The sequence below is a fragment of the Pagrus major genome, chromosome 18 (genome assembly GCF_040436345.1).
Source record: "Pagrus major chromosome 18, Pma_NU_1.0".
Lineage (NCBI taxonomy): Eukaryota > Metazoa > Chordata > Actinopteri > Spariformes > Sparidae > Pagrus > Pagrus major.
The window spans coordinates 15,467,613-15,483,208 of NC_133232.1; positions in this window are offsets into that span (position 1 = coordinate 15,467,613).

Sequence of the window (15,596 nt, forward strand, 5' to 3'; positions counted from 1 at the left end):
TTTCCATTCCTCTCCCCAAATCAGATCCCTTCTCAATCATTACTTTTTCAATGGCTGCACACACCATATCAGCAGGAGGCACTCAGACAAAATATCATGTCCTTTCTTGTGCCCCAACTACAGCCAAGAAGGTCTGTATGAAATTATCTAACACACAGCTGGATAACAGTTTTGATGACAATATTAACTTTGTTATTCTTCATGGTACATTGCACATAAACTGATAGATTAGTATAATTATGAAATCCCTAAGCATATAGTTCCTATTACATAAATCAATCACAAGGACTGAGTTGGCTTTTCTTTTGTGTGTTTTTTTATATATAGTTCAAAAAGCAATCTCAGCATTCCTCCAGTGGATGAAGAGAGATCTTTGACGACACTGTCGCTGTGTAGATCTGATGAGCAGCCCAGTGGCAGTGTGTCTGTGATCCATGAGACGCACAGACCACCATCTGTAGCCCCATTCACACTACCCTTTCAGTGCGGGAATCATGCTCCGATAATCCGCCTTGCTGTCTGTGTGAAAGTTACAGATGCGGAGAGGGGGGACAGTTTCGCTGTGGCTCTAATTTGCTTCCAGAGGTAGTATCAGGAAGACGGTTTTGCTGCGGCTCTGATTTGCCTGCAGAAATAGTATCAGAGCCGCAGCAGAGGCGAGACGGCATCTGTGAATGGAAAAGCCGGAGGTGTGGAACAGGGGTGTGTTGGTCTGATGATGTTCACAGTCTGACAGCTAAGCAGATCCTTCACTCATCAAATAAAAGAGAAATGTCCCACACTTCAACCCACAAAGCAACGTTACAGGACCAAACAACAGTAATGTGGTAACTGGTAGTCTTTGGCAACTGATATGAGGAAAAAAATACTGCATCCATATGTGGAAAAGACTCTGTCATTCTGTCTGTCCTACCAACTCTTCGTCACATTCCTGCCCGAAAAACAGGGTCTGTCCCCGGCAGACAGAGCCAGGCAGCTCCCACAGTTTAGAGCAAAAAACTTTAACTCACTGTGTCTTTTTCACCGTCCACTATTGTGCTATTGTAGTGACTGTCTCTGGCAACTTGTATTGAAAAAAGTCACAGCGACTGTGAGCCCTCCCGACCGAGACTTCAGTGAACTTTCCCCCAGAAAACAGCATCCCTCCCCGCGGGTGAGAGAGTCCAACAGCGTCCGCTTTTTACTGATGCCGATTATGTAATTCTGAGCAAAAACATGTAACATTTTCCAGGATGCATCGTAGGTCATCTCAATCACAACACATTTTAACTGCATCCATATGATTATAAACAGTCGGCCGATACATGTTTAGATTAACAGGAGGAAACCAGGGGAAACAGCTTGAAAAAAACCATCACGCCTCTTTTGGTTCCGCAGCGTCGGCATGCTGTATAAAATGACACACTGGAGCAGCTTTACACTGCCACTGCTTGGTTGGTAAAGGCAATCTTTCATTGTGGCGATAATGTGGAGTCTCTGTGTGAAAAGGGCTTGTGTCTCCAGCAGCATCCCTTTCTCAACCCTCTACCTCTGGGGAGAGGGACAGGCCACAGAGGTCCCGTAGCCCAAGGGAGTGGGTGTCAACCATGACACATGCTACGGCAGAGACAAAGAGGAGCAACAGACCACTACCAATGTGGAAGAGCAACTTCTATCTATTCTACAGGAGCCACTTCCCTAACCACAAACAGAACTTGATGAGTTATACCCTTTTGCTTTGAGCCTTGTCCTTCTATTGAACAAACCGGATGACAACAGGCAACAAGCTAAAATTCAGATTTTGAACTTGCTGCTTGATCTGGAAAGCAGCACAGCCCTACAACAACCACCACATAAAAGTGTTTGGCAAGGTCAAAGAAACACTATCCAACCTGCCCCTCAGGAACCACAATGGGGAGAAAGCAGCACTCCCTACACAGACCTGTAAGGCAAAGTAGCTATTTGGACATAGTTGGGTTTTTTGTTGTTGTTGTTGCTGCTGTTGTTGTTGTTGGGGTTTTTTTTTGTTTTGTTTTGGGGTTTTTTGGTGTGGTTTTATATTTATATTTGAATATTTGTAAAGATTTTCTAGATTTCTTTTTAATATTTGCCATTGTTTTAAATTTGGTCAGTAATTTATTGTATAAAATTTCAAGCTCACCTCAGTGCAGAAGCCAGTCTCTGCTTGGGTTCTATGGCAGCTCTGTAGTTGGTAGATTGTCTGATGAGTTCATGGCCAATGAGTGATAGGAGCTCATCCATTTGCTCTGCACTCATCCGGAAATATTAATGATGGTGTTGACTGTCCAGCCGCAGTTCAACCACAAGATGATAACCCAATGCAAGCTCCTTCTCCTTCTACCCCTCCTCCGCAGTCTTGCAAGTAATAGAAGTAAGGCTATTGTTCTCCCCCTAGAAACAGGAACTGAATTATACAGAATAGTTTTTAGGATTACTATATTATTACTGTGTAAAAAATAAAACACATTCACTATTGATGCTCTATTGTTTATATTGTATGTTTCTATTTGATAATCGATTGTTTTTAGTTCATGTTTTTTGGTGCAGTTTTATCTCATGTCTGTAGGCTGTAGCGCAAAAAAGTAGGCTAGAACAACAACAACAACAACAAGAAAAGGTAAATGTTATCTACATAGCACTTTCCAAACAGATAGCAAATCCAACAGAAACAGTCAATAAATTAAGAGCAAAATTTCAAATGATTAGGCTACTTACCCTAGAGAGACCAACTCAAGCAAGTCCACCCTTCTTCTAATCATTCGGTTGGGAACACTAACCTTTTGTCTGTTGTTGTGTTTATAACACATACGTGTATAACTGCGGTCGTGCGTGATTCTGTAATTATCTTGGGAACTCCTCAGTCTCGCCACTCCAGCTGTCCGGGAGTGCTGCACCGTGCTGCACCGCACTGCACTCAATTGTGGATGGGTGTTGACAGATGACGGATTACAGAGCAAAACCGCAGAGGAGCCATTCTGCAACACACATGCAACCAGAGGAATTTCCAGGGTTAGGTTCCTTGGAATTACCACACTGAGAACCTGTCTTGGTCATAAGAAAGCACAGAAAAGGCTCTACTACCTGTGGAAACTTGGGAGGCTAAGTTCTGAAGCCAGATTCTGGTCAACTTTTACAGTGAAGCAATAGAAAGCATCCTGACCTGAAGCATCTCACATTGGCATGGTTCATGCACAGCCCAGGACAGGAAGGCTCTACAGCGGGTGATTAAAACAGCTCCGACCATCATTGGTACCCATTTACAGGGCATCAGTGACATCAGGGAAGTGAGATGTCTGCAAAGAGCTCAAAGGATAGTAAAAGACAACACCCACCCCAGCCACAGTCTGTTCACCCTGCTGCCATCTGGCAAAAGTTACAGAAGTATCCGCTGCCATACCAAGAGACTACATAGCAGCTTCATTTCCTAGAATGTGAAACTGCTCAAGTCATCATCAACACTCCATTTTCTCAAATAAATGTAAGGACTCAAACATAGTTTTTTTAAACCTTTGTGTTTAAAAATGACGATAAATTTACCTTGTAACCTTGTAGAATAGTCCACTACAAGTCAAGTCAAGTAAATGCTATCAGCAAAATATAAATATAGTACCAAAGGTACTATATTTTATCCACTTTATAACCATAAATTAAACCAAAAACTCCTTTTCCTTCTTTTTTCTAACAAAATATCTTCTCACAGCTTACAATAAACAGTAAGTGCATAAAAATGAATCAATGAGGTTCAAGTTAAATAAAATCTCTCATTTAGAAGAAAAAATAACTGTCTCACCGATCTCTCTTATCGAGCTGGGTGCATTCACATGAAATGGCGGCGCTCAGTTAAAGGGACTTGGGGCAGGATCAAGAAATAAGACTCAATAGTGACACAACGGCCGTTGCGGCCATTAGGGTAACTGCAGTCATCAACCTTGATTTGTCAAAGGCTTTTGACACGATTGATTTTGAAATTCTTTTGAATAAGCTCCAATATTATGGTGTCAGAGGTACTGCTCTCAGTTGGTTTCGTAGCTACATGTTTGGGAGGAAACAATGTGTCTCCATATTCAATCACAAATCTGAATGTAGAACAGTAGAGTACGGTGTCCCTCAGGGATCTATCCTCGGACCGCTCCTCTTTATTTTATATATAAATGACTTTATACACTGTTCTAACATTCTACACAAAGTTCTGTTCACAGATGATACTAATTTATTCTTATCACACAAGAACATACACGATCTGCAAAAAAATCCAAATGATGAAATGATCAAGGTTGATACATGGTTAAAATGCAATAAATTGTCACTAAATTTAAATAAGACAAACTGTAATTTTTCGTTCAAACAGAAATCGAAGCAACCTTGAACTTATTGATATTAAAATAAATGACAGCCCTATTGAGAGAGTGAAGACCACTAGATTCCTGGGAGTTCAAATGGACGAGTTCGTAAATTTCAGGGGGCATATTGATGTATTAACCAAAAAATTATCAAAATATGTCGGACTATTCTTTAAGTTGAGGCATTTCTTACCTGGTGAAGCACTTGTAACATTATATCGGTCATTATTTGAGCCACATCTTAATTACTGCAATATTATTTGGAGCAATACATTCCCCAGCCATTTAGGGAAATTGATAATTCTGCAGAAGAAAATCATTCGAGCTATGTCCTGGGCTAAATTTGACGCTCCTTCCGACCCACTTTTTCATCGCTATGGCCTTCTGAAAATTACTGAACTTAATACTTTTCATAATGCTTGTACTATGTTTTGTGTTGTTAATAAGCTCAATGAAAGATTTTGTGACCTGATTCCAATTTCCTTTCCTCTGCATTCATATCAGACTAGGAAGAAGCATCTTATTAAGGGAAAAAATCGGAAACTCAAATGTACCAGCCTCAGTATTGTTTGTAAAGGTCCACAGGTGTGGAACAATCTTGATAGAGACATGCAAATGTCCCCATCTATACCTGTTTTTAAAAATCGACTAAGGAGGCACCTGTTGCTGAAATACTCTCAGTCATGATCCTTATATGGCAATTTCTCTTTCCTACACTGTAACATAATTCTTTTTGGACTGTTGGACCTGGTTAGGAGTAGGGCTTAGGTTAGGTTTAGCCTTAGGTTAGGGTATCTCTTGTTTGGGTGTGTATGGTTGAGAGTGTTATGTGTACATGTATGTGTATATATGTGAATATGTCTCCTATTTTGTTTTTATGTTTGTTTGTTTTTTTTATTTTATTTTATTTTTTTTTATTTTATTTTTTTTGGGGGGGGGGTTATGATATGTTATGTTTAATCGTACTTGTATCTACTTTGCCTGGGCCCCTCTTAATAAGCTTTTTAAGCTTCCTAGGGTGTCCCATTTCACATAAGATTATTACAGATTTAAAAGAGTATGTTGTACATGGTTTTAACTGATGTGAATAAAGAAATGATGATGATGATGATGAACCAAGCCGGCGTGGGAGCGCACATGAACTCTTCACAGCAGTGCAGCTGATGCCTTATCCCCTACACACATGAAGCAGCTGGGAAGCCGGCTCGCTGTATGTAGCGACACACAAGCGCGGTGATTTACCGTTACGGTTGATGCAGTCTGAAAGGAACAGGCGAAAGCAAAGACGGCATATTGGGGGACAAAAATATCGTCTCTGATACCGGATTGCTGTGTGTAAGTGGCTAATGTTACTACACACACACAAACAAACCTTTAGTCTGTGGCTACATCCAGCTGCTAACGTCACCTCCCGGATAACAGGTTGGGCTTTCGGTCCCATATATAAAGGGACACATTTCTAATTATTCGGTTTCAGACTAAAGGACCGTGGAAAATGCGCAGTCTGTAACTATTCAGTGTTACACAGCGGTGGACTAAGTTACATGTTTGCAGCTAACGCTACTTTGCACGTTAGGTCACTGCAAGTCCTCTGTGATCTCATATGATTTTCAAATCAAGCTCTAAACATGACCTGTAATGTTTTCTCACCTGGTTACTAGGAAATGAGCCATGTCAGCATCTGTTTTCAGTCCCAATTCAAGTTGAAGCTGCCTCCATGAGCCGAACGCTTATCCGATGTTTATTCGGGTGTCAGCCCGGCTTTGGTCGTAATTTCGTTTCGACTCACGACATGCCACTGATAAAACCTTTGTTTTTTTTAGTATGACTTTTTAGTGGACTTTGTGTGGTGGTGGGTCGTTTGCTGGCCGTAGCAGAATCCATTACTACCCAAACACTAGTTTGGGTCCACCGCGCTTGTCTTCTTCCTGTATCCAAGTCGAAAGCCGTCAAGGACGCACAGTCAGCGTCATCTGACATCACGTCCGCAGGACTGCGCGGGAAATTCGGACGCTGTATTGCAGTACATTATGCAGCACACAGCCTGTTCAAGGCAATGAAGAGATATGTGGGTGGGCTCATTCTTTTTGGTTTTGAACGCTTCATCACCCATTAGCATTAAAAAACTTCAAATGCCTGTTTATTTTTTCACAAATCCTGCCCCATGTCCCTTTAACTCACAGGTTCACAGTCGTTGGGGTGGTACAGATGAAGTGTGTGCGGGAAGGTCACAGACATCAAAAGGGCCGACCACTGTCGGAGCTAATGGCTATTAGCTATGGCTACTAGCGCTGGAGTTTGCGACTGTGCTAATTTGCCTTTTCCAAAGATACTCCACAAGTACTTTGTGAAAGTCACAGCATACAGCGTACAGCATATATTATCAAGGTTAACTGGTATTTCCTGAAGTTTCATCAACTATTTCAGTCTTTTCACCGACCCTGTTAGCAGTGTTCCGACACGATGCCGTCTCTGTCTCTTCGCACACACAAGACGGGAGCAGGGGGGTGGGAATAGATGCGTTCAGTCATCTCTGACTGGTCCAAGATAGCTTGTCAATCTTTTGTGATGTGTTCACTGGATATTGGATACTCCATTATTTAAACAACTCTTATGTTATTTTGAGTGAAATAACAATATTGCAATACTCTTATAGTTAGGTTTTTTTTTTTTCTCTAAGTCACTATCATGTGGGTTACACCAAGGCTGGGTGAACCCAGGTGTGAATGGTTGTTAAGCTGTCTGGGGAGGGAACTCAGTACTACATTGCAGATGGGTGATAAGTAATGTCTTAGGCCACCTCCTCTGTTCAAAGACGGTCGTTCCAGTTTGACATAGATGGATTCTTTTACTCCTCTTTCAAACCATCTGTCTTCTCTGCCCAAGATGTCTACATTGTTGTCCTCAAAGGAATGCTTTTTCTCCTTCAGATGTAACATCTTTAGGAGAAAAACCAGCAATAGCAACCCTCATGAAGGTCAGTTAAATCAATGACCCCCAAGTGGCCCTATTGACTCTGAAACTCAGAGTTCACACGTGTCATTAACGACTCTGTAAGGACACACTCACAAAGAGTTTAAAAGCCTGCAACTCTCTTGGATGAGAGGTGAAACGTCTTCAAAAAACACGAGTGCAACACCACTGTTGTAAACACAAATCCCAGGTCTGTAACAATTTGTCAGACGTAATATAGGTGCTGAGTACTAACAAAACTCATTATATCATAACAATGTTATGTCTTGAAAACTTGTATCTTGAAGTTAACATGTATATAGCGCTGTGATCCTCTCACTGACATTACAAAGTGGAGAAACAAGTGATAGGAGGGCAGAGTGGCTGAGACACCATTCACCCTATTACAAGACACTGTACTATCAAAATGAATGTGAAACTGTTTTTTTAAGGTTAAAACATGGTTTACATGTCTCATAAGTCAGCCCCCTATCAGAATTTTGCTTGGAGCTCCAGGGAGGTCAGGACCAGCTCTGATTATAAAGCCTGCATGCTGCACTGTTAAAGAAGTTTAAAATAGCAGGATTTTGTGTTGAAAGTCTCTAAGATGAGAGGATATGTGGATGAATGAATGGATCATAATTCAGATTACAAAGAAATATGAATTAGCCAATATTAATTATGATGCTGAACCTCAGGAAATCACATGGAGAATAATGAAGTGTAAAAGGCACACAGCTATGTCAAGTCTGCTATGGAAACCACTAAACTAAGGTCACGAATCTAAAGGGCAATCCACATAGAAAGCATTTGTGAAGTATTTTTGACTTCCATCATCTGTAACCGCTTATCCTTTGGAGCCAGTCCAAGCTGACACTGGATGAGAGACAGGGTACATCATGGACAGCTCGCCTGTGCATCACAGGGCTGACATATAGAGACATACCACTTACACTCACATTCACACCAATGGGCAACTACAGTAACCAATTAACCTGTATGTCTTTTGACTGAGGTAGGTCAGAGCAACCAGAGGACACCCACAAAGACATTGAGAGAACACGCAGAAAGGCCCTTAAGGTATGAACCAAGAACCTTCTTGCAGAACCTCAGTGCTAACCACTGTTTTGCCATCCCACCTGTGAATGAGACAAAATGTAAAGTGAATAAAAAATATTTATTATCTCATCCATGACCATTTGCCCCTGAGTCACGTCAGATAGATTTGATCAGCAATCATGGTCGTTTAATGGTGTGCTCACCACCAGCAAAGCAAGTGTTTATTCACCCCAAATAGCCAGATTACTTAACTGTACATTAGTCATAAGCTAGCTAGCAACGGCATGCACTGAGGGTATGTGTGTCTGTATGTTTGTATTTTGGTCAATTACTCAGCTCAGAACTCACTGGAGACTCCAGTTCTCTGTCTTCTTTTTCCCCACTCCTCTGTTACATTACGCTCATGAAGAAAAGTGCATATCCAGTCCACTCAGTAGTCAACATTACTGACAATCTCCTCCAGAGCTGGCTGGCTCTGGGCAACTGAGAAGTGGCTATGCACCCCCACTCTGCCTGGCCCTCCCCACACTTACATACTTGTTTGCTGCTAAAGAGACCCCTAGAAGCAGAAATTACAATTTGTGCGTTAAAAACACAAATAGATAAATAGTTGAAACAGACAAAATGGAAACAGTTTTATTGTTCTACTGACAATTAATAATTAGGATTACATGTATCAGTACTATGTAGCCTACTCATTATGGATATAAAAAGGACACATCTTGTAAAGGGTAAATCAATGGGACTACTTGAATTGCTGCCGAAGAAGCTCCATTTCCATAATGTAGATTGTACACTAAGTACAAATTACAATTACAATTACCAATTAATTAATTTTATTTCTATTATATATGTATTTGCTCATTTTTAGTTGTGCATGTGTATGTCAGAGAGTGAAAGAGAGAGTGGAGGAGACAGCGATAGGTGGTAAAGACAAACAGCCACTCACCCATGACTCATCCATAATGGCTATCATCATGGAGCAGTATGAAGGTCATTATCTGGTGCAGAGCAAAAAGAATCGACTATTATAAGAGGCAGAGGCAAGCCACAGGTCTGCTGTTGCTACCTTGAGGCAGTGATGTGAACATGTGAACTGGGAAAAGGAGGCCATGCCAGTAATGAGAATATTTTTCCTCCCTTATTTAAATGATATCAAATTTTGAATTAGCTTCATTTGCAATGCTGTTGCTGCGGGCACACTTTTCAAAAGTAACTTCCAGGTTCATTAATGCACACAGCTACTATGTTCAGCAAAGTCTGCATTCACCTCCTGACCTGTGCCCAGTAAACAATACAGATCATGTTTTTCTCTGACAGAAGTAAGACAAATGTTTTCATTGTCACAGGTTTCCACAGATCAGTTGCCAACGTTCAGAGGACGAGTCTTACATAAGCCAGCTGGAGGGCAGATACCAAGGGGAAGAAGAGAGTGGCATTCTGTTGGGAGCAAAGCTCGTTTTTTTTTTGTATGCTTGTTTTTTGAGACTGAAGAAAGGGGAAATGTTGAGTTGTTCAATTTACAAATAGGCATTTCATTTATATTTTCTCTCAAACATGTTTTAATCTTATAGAACTCTTTAATTCTTGAGGAATGTAAGGTCTACCAACCACAATCATGTTAGGTAATTAAAACATCAAATCAGTAAAATCTGATCTATTGATATGCACTATTTTTACCTAGCTGTTGCACTTCATCTGCTCGCAACTTCAGCCATTGAATGCAAATGTTAGCTAGCTACTATTCAGTAGTCAAGCTAACATTAGCCCTTAAATAGCTTTTAAAACCTTATCTGTAATGTCTTCATTTGATTTTTTACTGCATTTTAAGGTGGTTGATAATTACTTAGATGGTAATTTTAAGTGAATTTACCCAATTTCTCATAAGCTTCACCAAGCAGTTGGGAAAACAATCTTAATTTGAAAATAACATTAGTTTTAGTTATTGTGATTTAGTTATAATGAAAAAAGACAATCAGCTGCGAAATTCACTGTCTATGGTGATAAATACCTTTCTATTTTACTTGTTTGCTATCTTGTTAAGCTTGAAATACATCACCAGTTATATGCCTTTCCCCTTTTAGTACAACACTCAAATGTCACATATAGGTTAAATAGTAGTAGTTGGTGCCTGTAATCATTCCTCCACACTGGCTTCCTGTAACCAATGTAGAGATGGGAGACAAACACCTTGCCCTCATTCTTCGCAAAAGATACATTATAAAGTTCAGCTCAAGATAATATACAGTGTATTATGTATTATATAATATATCATATATATTATGTATATTACTGATCCCTCAGTTGTCTATTTTTATAGGTTTGTTGTCACTGTCAAAAAAAAATGTACTAAAAACTTCAAATGAATTTCTAGCTTGGATTGTTGAAGCCTTGTATGAACTTCATCTTAAATTCAGAACTTGGTCTGTAGATTATTTCCTCCAGTCAGTCAGTGTAGTAGTGTTACAAAGGCATCACTTCACAGACATTATAGATAGAATGAATGATTACACACACCAACAACTCCTTAAGCTTGTATATAGCCTGTGAGTGTGGTTCATGTTTTGTTTATGTATGTGCACATTCCTGACTCAATCTGACCTAATTGTTGAATGCAAAAATGTAATTTCATTGTGTTTTATTTTGTGAATGAATGAATGAATCTTTTATTGTCATTATACAGGGTGTACAATGAAACTTCGTTCGACTATTCTCTGTAAAAGACAACAGAAGTTAGACAATATAGAATATATTAAAAAAATATTTAAAAATATAAAAGGCACACATGGAGATCAACAAAACAAGACAAGAGCAGCAGTATATATAAAAAAAGAAAGTGTCTGCAGCAGAAAGGTGTCAGTGCAGCTTCAAATAATGGTAATAGTAATAATAAGTGATGGCAGCAGCATGTATAACATGCATGTGTATAACAGTGACTGTTATGATGGAAATGGGATGATGGAGGCAACAGCTCTGGGGTAGAAGCTGTTTCTCAGTATGATTGTTTTGGTTCTGATTGTCCTGAACCTTCTGCCAGATGGTAGCAGCTCAAACATGGAGTGACCGGGGTGTGTAGTGTCTCTGAGGATGCTGAGGGCTTTCTTGTTGAGCCTTTTTGTGTAAATGGTGTCCAGTCCGGGGAGCTCCAACTTGATGACGTGCTGAGCCGCCTTCACCACACGATGGAGACTGTACCGTTCTGCGGCTGTACAGCTGGCATACCACACTGTGGCGCTGTTGGTCAGGATGGACTCTATGGTGCTTCTGTAGAAGTTGAGGAGTAGTTTTGGAGGTAGTTTGGCCCGCTTCAGTTTCCTCAAGAAAAAGACTCTGTGTGGGGTTTCTTGACCAGCTGCATGGTGTTGTTTGTCCATGCCAGCTGGTTCGACAGTGTGACTCCCAGAAACTTCAGCTTTTCCACCTCCTCCACTGTCTCCCCATTTATGTGGAGGGGGGCGTGCGGTTCCACCTTAGTCCTACAGAAGTCAACGATCATCTCCTTGGTTTTGGAGGTGTTGAGGATGAGGTTGTTTGCTCCGCACCACTGTATGAGATGATCCACCTCACGCCTGTATGTGGATATGTGGATTCTACAGGTCGCAGATTATGAAGCTTTCATCCAGGTATTCATTAAGAGGACGACAATGGGGATACATGTTATCAAAGACAAAGATACCAGTGTATAAACCAACAGATATTGGGACTGTCCTCAAGAGCAAGATTGCATAGATGTGCAATTGCGACTGCCATTTTGTTTCCCCAAACTCCCCTTCAGAACTAAGACATCTTTAAAGCCCTTGGAGCTGGAAATCAGCACTCTCCTGGTTGGGTATCAAAGATCAGTGTGCTGTTACTGATGTGTAACGGTGCGACAGACAGGATGCAGTTTTCCACGTGTGTTCAACATTCATCTTTGATTATGGACATTACTGCACCTTCCATTGCACCAATCATGGACTCAGTGTGATAGTCATTCTAAAAGCACCGGACATGTACTTTAGTTTGGGACCTCCCTCCTGCTTTTGATTTTTTCTTGTTGTTGTGATGTTTATTTTGCTTTCCTGAACTATATTTAACAATATATTTGTTAGGTATATTTGTTAACCTAAATGAAATGAAACCAACTGAGCTCAGTACACAGTGTTTAACACAAGAAGAGGACTGGAGCAGACCTGACCACATAGTCAAGTGCACAACACTGCAGGCAACAAGTGTAGCAGTGGCAGAAAGTTTGCCAAGTATGTGATAGCCTGTTAATAGCTGATACAGTCATAAAGAATCCTTGTTTAGCCTTTGTCCTGTTTACAGGTGGGTTGAATACATTTATAGGTATATAAGCATATTTATACTGTATATATTGTATAATTAGTTATGTATTTTTTTTATCATGTTCTTATTTGAATATTTATGTTGTATGTGTGCAAAGGGGGTAAAACTTACATTTCATTGGGCAACCCTGTGTTACACACACCTGCCTTCCATCAAGCTCATCACTATGCACTACAACATCCCAAGCTCTTCATCCATTCATCTCCAAATAACTGCATTTCCATGGACCCTGAGATTCCACTAATAATCTGAATTATAGCCCATTATAGCCCAATATATTTCTTCCGCGCATGTTTACCTCATGTTCGTGTAATATAAGGTGGTGTTGCTTCCAGGAGGGAAAGAAACATGGTGATAGCAAAACAGAGCTTGTCTGGGGCTGATACAACTTTTTTGTTGACATAAAGATCGCTGATCGCCTCCATGGTCAAAAGGCTACAAACATTGAGTTGTTCAAACAAGCTTTTGAAAATATGAATTAAACCATCATCCAAGTTTACCGTTCTTGATGAGCTGTAAAGATTGTCTAATGAAACAATCAGAATGATTTCAATTGGATTGAAACCATATGTAACCACAGCCACAGTGGTAGTACACACTTCAGGCCTCTCCTCATGTACTCCAGGATCATTACTGCCTGCCTGCTTGGCTGCCTGCCTGCTGCTTGCCCAGTCTCTAACACCTGCCACCCCCAAGATCCTGCCATACCTCACCATCTCTTTTGCCATTTCTCTTAGCCCACTTCTCCCTTCAACTTATCTCCATTCCCAGCTGTCCCTCCAATAAATCCTCTTAATCCATTTTACTTCTGAGGCCATGTCTGCATTAAGGTCCAATTTACAAATCATTACAGAATGATCTGGGCACAACATGGACTCAGACCAGGATGATGTCCACCATGCCACTGACAACATCTGCCCTCGCCAACCAGGTAGCTCTATGGGTAAACAAGTTCTTCAGAACATTAAAAGGGGTCAGTCCATGCAAACTCGACAATATTCCAGAACTTTTTCCAGTTCATGTCATGGATTTTCTTGAAAAAAATCATGTTGAAAGTTATGAATTTTTTAAGTTTGGTACTCAGAGCTAAATTTCAGCAGTTTTGTGATTCTCTGTATGTGTATTCTAAACCTCACCAATTGCTTATTTTTCACTGGATTGGGTTGAAAGTTGTCCTGAACATCCAGGAGACGCTAAGGAAACTTGGCAACATGTATTCATTCAAACAGTTGTTGCTGACTGGTTACAGTAATCACATTAATAATAATATTTTTTTTATATATTTTTTTTCCAGAACTAAGAATAATGTAATTTTCAAAAAAAACATTTCTCCAGTAGTTTTCACTTTCTTTCAGCCAAATTTTGGTTTTATGTAGTATTAATGTAGTTCTATCACATCAAGAAGTTATTTAGTCCTGTATCTGCACTTTTTGGGTTATTTTGACTGTAGATTTTCCCAAGAAGGATTATTTCAATTTCCTTGAAACTTTGTAAGTGAAAGTGTTGATACTCATTGCATATATGGACAAAATTAAAAGATGTTATATTACTTCTTCATCGTTAATGATTTTTTTTTATTAGACAATTTTCACACTTTTCACTGGCTGTAATAATACATTCAATGTTTTTTATTTCATCAGTAGAGCCTGTTTTTAGATTTTAGATTTAGATTTAATTTTATTGTCATTGTGCACAGTACAAGTGCAGAGACAACAAAATGCAGTTAGCATCTAACCAGAAGTGCAAAAAGCAGTAAAGTGCAAAGTATGTACAGTATAAAAAGTGCAGCAAAGACAGATATTACAGTATGTACAGTATATAAATGAATAGAGTGTAAGTAGGTCTAGGTACAATATTTACAGTATATAAATATTACTGGCAGTACTAAAGGAAGATACAGTTTGTACAGTATATAAGTGTTATTAGCAGTACTAAAGGTGGGGTGTGGGGGGGTGGGGTGCAGTTGGTCATCACCGGGGTGTGGAGTTCAGTAGGGTGACACGCGCAGGGAAAAAGCTTCCCCTGAACCTACTGGTCTGGGTGCAGAGAGACCTGTAGCGCCTCCCGGAGGGGAGGAGGGTGAACAGTCTGTGGTTGGGGTGAGAACAGTCTGTAACGATGCTGCGCGCCTTTCGCAGACATCGCTTGCTCTGGAGAGCCTTGATGGAGGGGAGTGAGGAACCGCGGATGCGTTGGGCAGTTTTCACAACCCTCTGCAGTGCTTTCCGGTCAGGGACAGAGCAGTTGCCATACAATACTGTTACACAGTTGGATGCTCTCGATGGTTCAGCAGAAGAAGTTCACCAGAATCTAAGGAGACAGATGGACCTTTTTTAGTCTCCTTAGGAAGAAGAGACACTGGTGAGCTTTCTTGATCAGACTGTGGTCTGTTGGTTAGGAAGTCCAGAATCCAGTTGCAGAGGGAGGTATTGATGCCCAGGTCACTAAGTTTGGTGATCAGTTTGGAGGGGATGATGGTGTTGAATGCTGAACTGAAGTTGATGAACAGCATTCTCACATAGGTGTTACAGTTTCTTAGGTGGGAGAGGGCGGAGTGAAGCACCGATGAGATGGCTTCTTCCATACTCCTGTTTTGGCAGTAGGCGAATTGGAAGGGGTCCAGTGCGGGTGGTAAACTGGTTTTGAGGTGAGCCAGGACCAGCCTCTCGAAGCACTTTGTGATGATGGGGGTGAGTGCAACTGGGCAGAAGTCATTAAGGCTCGCTGCAGTGGAGTGTTTTGGCACCGGCACGATGGAGGTGGTTTTGAAGCATGTGGGGACAGCTGTTAGGTTGAATATGTCAGTCCAGACCTCAGTCAGCTGCACAGCACAGGCCCTGAGGATGCATCTGGGGACACCATCAGAACCAGCAGCCTTCCGTGCATTAACCCTGCTCAGTGCCGCACGCACATTGG